Consider the following 12,500-nt stretch of genomic DNA (forward strand, 5'->3'; position numbering starts at 1 on the left):
TTCGTTATATTTTCTCCTAGACACTTGTACTAATCAATTTGTATTTTTTTTTCACAATCCACACCAACATTCATTTCTCTGTCTTCTTCATTTGCATTTACTTTCATTACTTCTCTGAGATCTTACATTTGCTCTTAACTTTCTCCTGTTACTGAAAATTTCAAAATCTTTTACCAGCTTCTGCAGTTTCTTCTCAGTGTATATAATTAGGACAGTACCATCTAGAAGCATGCATTAACCCTTCTACATCCCATGCATAACTCCTTATCGTATGACTTTTTGCTTCTTATTGTGTTTAAGTTTTTATAGTTTATATATGAAATAATCATTTTAATGTTGTTACTGTTCTTAGAATATTTTATTGTATTTGTTAATTACTTCTCTTATTTCCTTTTCCTCTTGTAGCCCCTGGGCTTATAGCATCCTGCTTTTCCAACTAGGGTTGTAGCCTAGCAAGTAATAATAATAATAATAATAATAATAATAATAATAATAATAATAATGATAATAATGATAATATTCTATGGTCCTTTCTCTGATCTCCTGCATCACTCAATCTATAAGGATATGAACAGCCATGGAGACTGCAGAAACTTTCCTTATTCCCTAGCACTCAATGCTTTACTTATGTCACAAAAACGTTTAATTGATATCAACAACCTAATTTTTTATTTTTTTATCATAAGCTGTAGGTATATGCTGTTTTTTTTTCTTTCTTTACTTACAAATTTTCTCACATTTCTCTATCACGACAAACATTTAACCAACAATCTTTATTCATTGTTTTCTTTATATCTGCAAGTCCATTTTTGATAAGATTTCATAAATTATTACTTATTCAACTAGACTAGTAATTTTAATGGGTACACAACATATTGGTGTAAAGTGAGAACTTTGATCCGTATGACTTAGTTTTGATAAAAACTAGTAATGAAGGTGTTTTCTCTTTTCTTCATGGCAATGTAAGAACAGTTTTGAGGATAAGGTCTGTTATCTCATTGCTAGTTCTTAAGAAATTTTTACATTTAAATTTTTTTTTTTTTTTGTATAAACTGCACTTTTATGTTAATTAATTTTACATTCCCTTTAATAAACATTCTTAGTCACGTTTTCTTAGGACGTGCCTGTAGTTTCTATATCTAGCTCCACATTTATTTAAAGTAAGATCATATCTTTATCAAAGTTTGTCTATTGACTCGTTAGTTCACTTTATTATTAAAGATTTTCCTCTGCATAATGATTGATAACATCAAATTATTATCATTATTATTTCTCATATCTGGATTTTTTTTTTGGGGGGGGGGAGAAATCCTTGTTTGTTGATAAAAGACACTTTTTCAAGACTTTCTTGCTGAGGATAAGTAAATCTACATTAGATATTACATTAGGCCATGTATTCATTTTCCATCATCTTTGTTTATCTACCTTCATATGGTTCTCTCATTCCGTAAAACAAAGAAAAGGTCTCTCAGCGGTATAAACCTTCATTGGATGTCCATGTCTACTGTAACCATTTTTTTTCATCACACATATTCAGAATAGTAATTGTCACCTCTATACAATAATCCTTGTAATGAACATCTTATTCCAGTGTTCTTAATCTTTGTACTAGAAAATCTATTTGTATTTGGCTTAGTGACCTATGCGTGGGACAATAGTCACTTACACCGTAATATCTATTTTTCATTCCTTTTTCACAATAACTTTACCCATTTTATATCATTCCATAACTTCACATGAAACAAACATCATTACCTGACACTATTCCAACACTTCTCACGAAGTACCAAGATTCCAGTTCGCATGGATTTGTTGCCCAGTACCTTTACAACAGGAGGGTTTGCTCCCGTTGGCTAAAATCAACCGAAGACCAGCCTTGACAATGACATAACAAAGGGAACCATTACAGCAGTACCTAAGCTCAGATAGCATCGAATGACAGCAATAAAGCGAGGGTGTGATGGTGTTAGGCCGGACTATGGGTCGGGACAATGAGTGATGAGGACCCCTGGTCCCATGCACAATGCCCATAATAAACACTGGCTATGTCCTCCTCTTTTCCGTCACCATCAAGAAGCCTTGGTTGAAATGTCACTGTTTGTTGGTACGCAATATTTGGTCATAGCCAGAAAACAGGGGGAAGTATATCGCATATGTTCGTATCAAATATTATTTAACTTTTACGGTTATCAACTGACTAGACATACAGTATTATTTAAAATACTGTTTAAAAAAATACCTTTTTGTGATCCATATGTAATAGACTTAACGTTAAGGCTTGTCGTTATTCAGCTCAAGCTGGCTGTTCTCACCACTGGTCTTTGTATGTTAAGAGTGGTAAAAGAGGCTATTTCTGTACTCATTTTGGAATGGGAAGTAACATCCCCAGGTCCTGACTTCCCGTCATAATCCTGCCTGTATTCAAGTTATGTTTGACGATGTATGTATGTGTGTATATACTGTATGTATGTATGACGAGGGTAAACTACACTTAACAAACGGACCTCTTGAGAGATATGATATACGAAGGTCTAGACGTATTTTAATCTACTGTAACTTCTGGTCTTAGATGTGAGGAGATATATATACCTGAAAAGGGCAAAAGGAAAACGATAAAAAAGGCCACGTGGCTTTGCAGCAATCTTTTTTGTGCACGTGATTATCTTGGAATATAAGACACGTGACCACACGCTACTGTATCGTTTAGCTTACGTGAGTGTGTGCGCAGATTTATCGATGATAACCTGTGTGTGTCTGTGTATATGTTTATTTTTGTGTGTTTATTTGGGCCTAATTGTATACATGAGTTATGTGCATAGAGATTTATGGGTACATTGTATGGAATCAAACAGGAATTTGTTGGTAGAAACGCAATATGTCAGCTAAAGAGGTTGCAAAATGGTCTTAAAGTAAAGTAAATCAGGATCGATCTCTCAACAATGAGGATAAGAGCGCAATTACATTACCCCTTGTCATGGTGAAGAAGAAAATGTATTGAAGTAAGCCATTTTAAAGAATATTGTGTGGTAATACAATCAAAAGAGGTGCTTCCTTACTGAAATTGCCTTTTAGTTGGCAAATTATCAGTAATAGAAGATTGTTAATGGAGTCAACTCGTATCTGTGAGATTAAGATCGAAAGCTAGCGAGACTGTCGACGAATACCAGAACAAAATGAGTTTTATTTTCCTAGCCATCCCAATTGAGGTGTTATTTCCAGTATCCATTGCTAAGACTTTTAATTTTCCCACAAATCTGGATGTCGTAAAGTCGGCCGAGCCATTACCCTAGAGTAACAAAGTCCATAGCCCTATAGTTATGCAAATGAAGTATCATAAAGCCCTTGTTTCCCTGCCGTGAGATTGAGCGGCCTAGGACAATATGTGATGAGAGGGAAAAGGACAATAACAATGAGGCAGTACAAAGGAAACTCAAGTCCTCCCATTGTTTCTAGCCGCAACCGACAGCATGACGTAGGCTCTTATAAAATGGAAATGCCTATAATAAACATTATAGTGCAGGTGAGGATGAAAGTACCAGGTCGGCCGCGTCTGCCTTTCTTTGACGCATTTGTTTGTCAAAGTAAGTTTTAAGTGGGTATTGTTATCCCTGGGAATTCAACATTTTAGGTGTACCGCATAAATATGTCCTTGTACATCTGAAAATCTCATCTGCTGAAGCTGCGCTTCGTTCCTTTCTTCTTATGGCTGGGCTGATGGGAAGGAGAGCTTGATACCTGTGTCCAGGCAAAGACTTAAGCGAAGACGAAAATGTCGAAGCTAATTCTAAAAGAAGAGGATGAGTAATCTTCTCGAGATGGAAGATCTGGAGGATGGTAGCAATCGAAGTATATTTTAGAACACATCACATTGAGTGAATAATTGTACTGTGTAATAATCGGAACACTAAAAATGTTAATGGCAATCATTTAGCCCATAATTATTTGGAAAAAACTAACACGAAATTAGAATAAAAAGGTTGACAATGAGGTCAAGTTAAACAGACATTACGTGATTATGAAGAAAGATAATTTGAAGACTAGAATTGATTGAAAAGAGGAATCAGTATGTAAGCTAACATCAAGGTGAAACGGAACATGAAATAGCTTGGAAAATGTTCCAATAACCAATTAGGTGTTATTCGCAGAAGAATGAAATTAAGAATAAAGCAAATTTTTATATGTTCACTCTGGTATATTGATTTTTTTTATAAAAATAGATTGATATTGTATTGCAGTTTTGCAGCTGCATTGGTCTTTTATAAAATTATCGGGTTAGTCGAAGTTCTCAGTACTCTGGTTGTTTATAGTTTAATTTGCCGCAGTGGAATGACCCCTTGTTTCAGCTTTGAAAATAATTATTGAATACTTAGCAAGTCTTTTATTGATTTATTATGTTTCTGTATCATAACTGAATGCAGATAGGTATAACTTAACTATATTTTATTAAAGTCCCGGCCGTAAACTGTAAATTTACAGTAAATTATATCCATAGATTTACAAAAACTAAATTATCTCCTGTAGAATATTTATTCCTACTTTATATAACTAAATAATGTATTAAAAAAAGTTTTTAAGAGACGGAGGAGAAGAAAAAAGTATTCAAAAGGTTTCTTAGCTATTTCAAAGAAAAAAATATGAGCAAATACGGATATTATTTAACACATCGAATGATACTTGAGAACTACTCAAGCTACTTATTTTTAGCCGATTGGCTAGTAATTCACACATTGGTGTTTGTTTTTCTTGATATTCATTTATTATGTCTGAAACGTAGGATCTACGAGTCAATACGATGTTCTTCCTGGGAAACATTCCAATGTAAATGAAAAAGGCACATAGTTTGGAATCGTTACAAAAGACATTCCTTCTTTGGTGCCATTCATTGCCATCAGAGTTTCCACAGTCACTTAACATTCTTTTCCACAATAACTTTCCCACCATCAGGGAGGTTAGATCTTGAAGATGTCCCATTCCATATCCTTATCTGTTTGTCCTTCCTCATACCACCTGCCTCACTCCTCAACATACCCTCTACCTCCACCCCACCCTGTATCTAGCAGCCTACTCATCCAATCATTTGCTTCAACTTCTTTACTGCATACCTTGACTACCTGCTTTACATATTATTCCAATTTTTGCATTTTGCTCAGGCCTCTAGTCATGCTTCACAGATCATTCTAATGCATTACATCTGGCCTTGCAAATATCACACTGAAGTGCGAGGTACGCTCACTCTTGAGGTTTTTTATATTGAAAACAAATAACTTGTTTTCATAACAACGGAAGCAGTACGTATGTTAATACATTGTCGTATTACTCACTGTATTTTACAGAATTGTTTATAATTTTTCAATAATACCTTAATCGGATAATGTACCTATTAAACGAGAACAAATAAAAATGTAGCTTCAAAATATCTTTGAAACTACTGTAAGTTCCATATTCCTTAGGGAATAACAAATATTTTTCCCACTCAAAATTGTATGGAATATTTATTAGCGTTCATTTGAAGCCAATTCATAAATAAAAATTCTAATGCTGCGTAACTGCTATTTACTGAAAAGTGCAAACACATGAACACTAAAGGGAATTTTTCTTTCCTGGAAAGGCGCATGGAAGTCGATTCAACAAGGCTGAGTAACTCGATACTTTTTTCTTTTATTTTCTTTTCTTGGAGGGATTTAAAGGTCCCTTTCATGGAATGCTGCCGTTAGAGTATATCGAAGTATTTCGGTGCTTGGGTTTTAAAATCATGAGGATAAGGCTGAAATTCTGGGGAGTTGCTCTTGGATCTCTCTCTCTCTCTCTCTCTCTCTCTCTCTCTCTCTCTCTCTCTCTCTCTCTCCTCTCTCTCTCTCCCTCTCTCTCTCTCTCTCTCTCCCATCCCAACCCTCCTGTGTATTTTGATATTATAGAAGACAATAATGCCATAAGGAAGAGGTATTCTAAAATGTTTTGTGATGTAAGGTGTTTAAGGGAATCCTATTTAGCCTTATAAACAATTGTATATACAGTAACAAGGTCTAAGAGAAAACTGAAAAGTGCCATAAAATCTCCTAAGTAGAATTGCTTTCCTATTGAAGCTCCTACAATGATGATACAGAGCGTTTTGATGCTTAGCCCAAGTTTCTGAATCGTTAGAAATCAAATTTCTTACGTGAAAATGTTACTGACTTATTTGCTGTAATACATAGGAAGACATTTTGACCTAGTGCAGCATATACAACGTATTGTGAATCATGATGTTTTTTCTTGATTGAATTAGTCAATCAATCTTGTATTTAACCCAAACAATCCACGTAAAATAGTTTCAGCGTTTATAGGCTTACCTTCCGTCGTTTAATATGTAAGTACGAAATGGAAGGAACCTGGTTTTGTTCCAGCTATGGATAAGCACATTCAGTTCCTTGAATCAAGATTACCATCTCGTTCTTCTCTGGCATTGCCATCACCTTTAAAGGTACAGAACAGTAAATGTCATTGCCTGTTTCATACTTCACAAATCCCAACGATATATTTTAATTATAAAAGGGTGCAATGTTAATATTCTTTTTCTATTTCCATGTAAAATAGATAATCTAGAATATACAAAGTGTATTAAAAAGTTAAAGTAAAATACCTGATAGTAGAATTTTTGACAGGGAGGTCAAAGGTATTGATTAAAAGGAGATAAAAGTTAAAAAATACTATATATATGTATATATACATATATATATATATATATATATATATATACATATATATATATATATGTATATATATATATATATATATATATATATATATATATCAGTAACACTCGTGATTTTGTGATTTTAATCAATGTAAATATCATCCATAATGGCATTTAATATCGAATTTTACATTTGGAAATATATATCCACTGAAAATGTTTCATAAATGAATTTATGATGGACGTGCATTCCCAAAGGTAAAATACGATATTAGATGCCATTGTGGTTGATATTTACCCACACACACATTTATATATATGTATATATATATATATATATATATATATATATATATATATGATTTATATATCTAAACATACGTATAAACATGTGAATACCTATACACACGTAGATACATACATATTGTATACATATATATGTAGAGAGAGAGAGAGAGAGAGAGAGAGAGAGAGAGAGAGAGAGAGAGAGAGAGAGAGAGAGAGAGAGAGAGAGATGTTGACGGATAAAGAAATAAAGAAACCAGTACATGAAATGATGGAAAGAATAAAACGAAATCGTTGATGACCTACATTTCTATGCTACATATGATAAGGGCTTTTTCATTTGACCTTGTCTTTTTATACCCTGTGACCCTTACGAGAACAAAAGCCTGCCAATCACCATTTGCGCTGAAGGACTCCTTCCTATTGAAAGAAAGAAGAAAAAAAGAAACAAGAAAACTAATGGTAAAAAAGAGAAATAGACGTGAAGTGTCAAGCCGAAGAGGATTGTGTTGTGACTCAGCCAAGGACAATGATAGTCACGTTAAGCAGACAAAGCAATCTAATCTTTGTATTTCATTATTTTTGACCAGAACAAACAAAAAAGGTAAGAAATGTATGAGAAGGGCTGCCAAGATACACTTCTTTTGTACCAAACGTCTACGGAATCGCTAACGAAAAGATTAAATGAGATACTCTTCCAGATGACAACAAATTTTTCGACGAGATTTTTTTTTCTTTTTTTTTTCGTAGCAGTTGTAAATATAATGTCCGATTTATATTTTAAATGAATTTTTGTATTTTTTCTTTTTCTTGTTTCAAATATATAAAACGATAAAATATCTCTGTGAAAAATTTGATTGTTTGGTGCTGGTCTCTTGATAACCTTGAGTGAGTTCTTGAAGAAAAGAGGAAGAAGAGCCGATTTCCTTCTAACACAAAGGCACATTGTGCAAATCACGTGATGCTTCCACCTAAACTTATTCTCTCTCTCTCTCTCTCTCTCTCTCTCTCTCTCTCTCTCTCTCTCTCTCTCTCTCTCTCTCTCTCTCTCTCTCTCTCTCTCTCTCTTTATTTATGACAGCTGCATTGAGAGATCCCATTCTTATGTTTATAAACAAATACAGACGATCGCATGTGAAAAACATACCTTTCGACCTTCAGAAAAGGCAGCAGATAGAAAGGTTGGTTTTTGATATGCGCGTTTTACATTGCAAGGTTGTCTAGGAATGTTTACAATGGTGACAATTACGTCATCAACTTGCATTTATTTGATCATTAACATTGTAAATACCCAATATATATATATATATATATATATATATATATATATATATATATATATATATGTGTGTGTGTGTGTGTGTGTGCGTGTGTGTGTGTGTGTGTGTGTGTGTGTGTGTGTTTTTTGGAAAGGAAATTCAATACTCCTAGTCAATTATAACTTTATACATATAAATGCTCATATCTGTAAAATTAAAACTGGGCTTCCTGTTATTGTATGACATAAAAAATATCGGTATTTTTCGAAAATTATATTTTTTATCAAATTCATTACCTAGATTCATAGTTTGGAAACTACGAACAGTCATTGTATGTTTTATTTGAGTAATTCATTAATTCAATAGTGGGGATTAATTGTTATGCTGGAAAGATTTTAGCGTGAGTTCCAGCAACGACAACAGCTCTTCACCAGTGTAACTTATTAATGAATTGATATAAAAAGAAAAAATTGATTAGAAAACCAGCCTCATTCAAAGCCCTTGACAGTACCCCAGCCCTAAACTCTAGATATATGCTATATTCGTGTTAGCGGATATGCGCGCATGTTGACACTTTTCGTGATGCATGTGAGCTTATAATCATTTTTTTTCCCAATGTGACTTAAAAAGGGGGATGGATTTATTAGTTCAGCTTTTAAAAATCCTATGTTAAACGACGTGGGCATCCAAGAAGTCATGTGGCCTAATAATTCCTGGAAACTTTGATGTCGAAAATGCGTTTACGCTTCAGAATTAACCCAAACAGTACCCACAGGAAACATTTCTCGGAAGAGAAATCATAATTTAATTGGATTATTTTCTTTTTATTAAGGAATAATGAACATTGAAATTATTTTTTTTGTCGGTTTCTAGTTTATTATTATTATTATTATTATTATTATTATTATTATTATTATTATTATTGTTGTTGTTGTTGTCGTTGTTGTTGTTGTTGCTTTAAGTGCTGTTTATATCGTTTTTATATTCTGTTACACTATTTTATTAAAAAAAAAATAGATGTTTTACTGTTATTTTAATATCCATTTATTAGGTGAATTTCCATAAAGGGTAAAAAATAGTTTGCTAATACTATCTAGAAGTGAAAGTGGACTTTTCTGTAACGTTTTGTAAAATTTCTATTGATTGCAGCAATATTGCATTGCAAGGAAATTGTAATTTATTCGTAACTAACAACCCGATTTACTACAACAAACTTCATTTAATACAGAAAGCCACATTTTTTATCCCAAAATAGCTTGTAATAAACAGTTTTTATTATTTATTGTTTAGGCTACTCTTCACTTAACAAATGATAACTTGAAAAATATATGTCTCAATTTTCTTAACTTCCTTTCTTCCTTAGACACTATAGTAAACGGAATTAGAATCTTATGCCACAGATAAAATAGCAACGGAAGTTTTTTAAAGTGATTCGGAGAATATGTATGAAGGAGTTATTCTATTCCCTGATTATTTTCATGTTTCTTATTCTTTCTTTTTTCCCAATATCATTTTTCATTGATTTAGTCGGAGAATGTTGATTCCAAAATACTTTTATAAGAGTTCATCTGCAAAATATCTACTTTTGCTTTGAAAGCCTCGACGAGAACATTTAATGTATGGTAAGAATAATTCTAGCTTGTTTCATTTTGTCACGTTAAATGCCATGCCTAAAAATATAGAGGCTAACGAGTTCCGCTTATCATCAACTGTTTAAAGGGTAAAAATATTTGTGTGGAACTTACTTACTTACTTTTTTTTTTTCCAATCGTTAGTTTCACGTTCTAATTTAGTATGCGAAGCTATATATATTACCGAATTAATTTTCTAAAAATTCATGTTTCTTGTGGTTATAAGGTACTATTTATCGTAATTCGTACATACAAATGCCTGGTAAATCTAATTAAAATGCGTTTGAAAATAATGGGGAAGGTCTCAACTAAAGATGTGACCAAATTATTTCAATCATTTCAGTAATTATTATAATAATGATAATCTTAATCATTTTAATAACAAAAAGGTTTGATTTCAGCGATATGTAATAAAAGAATGAGTTCTAAGGTTCAGAGGACACTTTAATTGTTGAAAATGTTTATTACCATTGTTCCCGTAGCAATAAGTGGTATCCAGTATATGCAATTTCATTTAGTCGTTGCTTGACCTAACAGTCTAAATTTTTTTCAATATAAATTTTTTTTATACCGCCTTACCAAATTAAAATTTTATTAGTTATCTAAGACTTAAATATGAATAAATATCTTCACAATGAGACGAGAATTAGTTTTTCTTGTCGCAATGATATAAGTAATCGCCACACCCTGATTCATGAACTACTACCACTCTATGAGATGAGTTTTAGTCATGGTATTTGGAACTTCTAAAATGCAATCAATATATCACCATTCACGATACATTATTAACTTTATTACGAGGGAAGCTGCTTAGTAGTTACTGTATCTCTAGATACTCATATATATATATATATATATATATATATATATGTATGTGTATATATATATATGTATGTGTATATATATATGTATGTGTATATATATATATATATATATATATATATATGTATGTATATATATATATATATATATATATATATTATAATGTATATATATCCATGTACATATTTCCTATCATCTCTAATGTGCTGTGTATTCACAGAAGGTTGAGAAATGTTTCGACTTTTTCTCCTTTGTGACATCAAGTATGTACTGTCGAGGCAAGGCCAAGATAGATTTATCTTTATTGTATTGTACTTAGATTTTTTACAAATAATTGAACGTAGATTTTACTCAGAATAGCATTTTTTTCTCATTAATAAAATGAAAAAAAATGATGTGGGTAGTTTTAATTATATTCGATTTCAAACATTCATTAAATAAGTAATAAAGATAGCCGTGGATGCACATATTACAAAGAACAACAAACTTTCACGAAACTATTAAGCAAATAATTCGATCCGTTTTATTTCTCGCAATGTAATGTTTAAGAATATTAAGTGATTATCGATTCATTTACTATAGTCATTAATGTTTGAGGAAACCACAATATATTCATAGTGATGACTTTAACAATGAAAATGTAATATAAGTAATATAATCTGATAGCGATTGCCGTTAAATGAGTTATATATCTTGATCCAAGATACATTTTACACCAAGAACAAGTTTTTAAAGATTTCATCTTATTGACTTATGATCATTAAACAAACTAAAGAATACGATTAGCTTTGCTTCGAATCACTAATCTCGTCATAGACGAGCAACGACATTAGAGGATAAGAACAGACATTAATCCCTTTGGGTTACATATATGTGAACCCAACACTGTCTTTCATTCAATTAAGCAGATTAGATATATCCGGTTTCTGTTTTAATAATAAGCGCACATTGACCAGCGATCTTCAATTTGTTCGTAACGAAATGATTTAGAGAAGACCGATTGGCACAAAGAATATAAAGTCATATTTTTAATGGTCTAGAAATAGCATCACAGATGTCCGATCTACACTGTTAAAAAAAAACTTATTTTTAATCGGAAATTCTCCGTCAAAATATACTGTTCTCAGCCGTATTTCAGTAAATTACAGGCGACTGTAATTTGTACCCTAGTTTGTTATCATCTTTTACGGGTCGGTGACTGTAATATCACCCCTTTACATCAATATATCCTTTTTTAAAACGGTAAATATCTGGCAACATTTATGCCAGGATTTTTACCTTTTTTCTTTTTTTATTGCAGTAAATTTTTAACAGTGTACCAAGTAGATGTCGACAGCGTTTATTGTGTAGTCGTATATTTTGAATTACTTTATTTCCCAAAATTTATATTCATTAGTGATTATTAGTGTTTTTTTTTTCTTTTGAGGTTTATGGAGTATATGGAATGTGTTCAATATTCATTGTACATTGTCGTCGTAAAACGTAGTGTATTAAATTTTGTATTAACAGGTTTTGCAACGTTCAGAAGATTCCTTATGGTGCAGCATTAGTGAAAATGTACTTCATACTATTAGTAAGACTAATATACGGAGACTAGATTCTTCTATTCACAAACCAGGGCTTAAATATTCTAGGTAAGACTTAGCATCGTGTACCATTTTCATTCTTGTTCCCATAGCTGATTTATATTTATATTTATTCAATAAGATATTATTTTCTTCCTTTTCTATGTATATATATATGTATATATATATATATATATATATATATATATATATTTATATGAATATATATATAATATATATATATATATATATATATATATTACAT

The sequence above is a fragment of the Palaemon carinicauda genome, chromosome 1, assembly GCF_036898095.1.
Source record: "Palaemon carinicauda isolate YSFRI2023 chromosome 1, ASM3689809v2, whole genome shotgun sequence".
Lineage (NCBI taxonomy): Eukaryota > Metazoa > Arthropoda > Malacostraca > Decapoda > Palaemonidae > Palaemon > Palaemon carinicauda.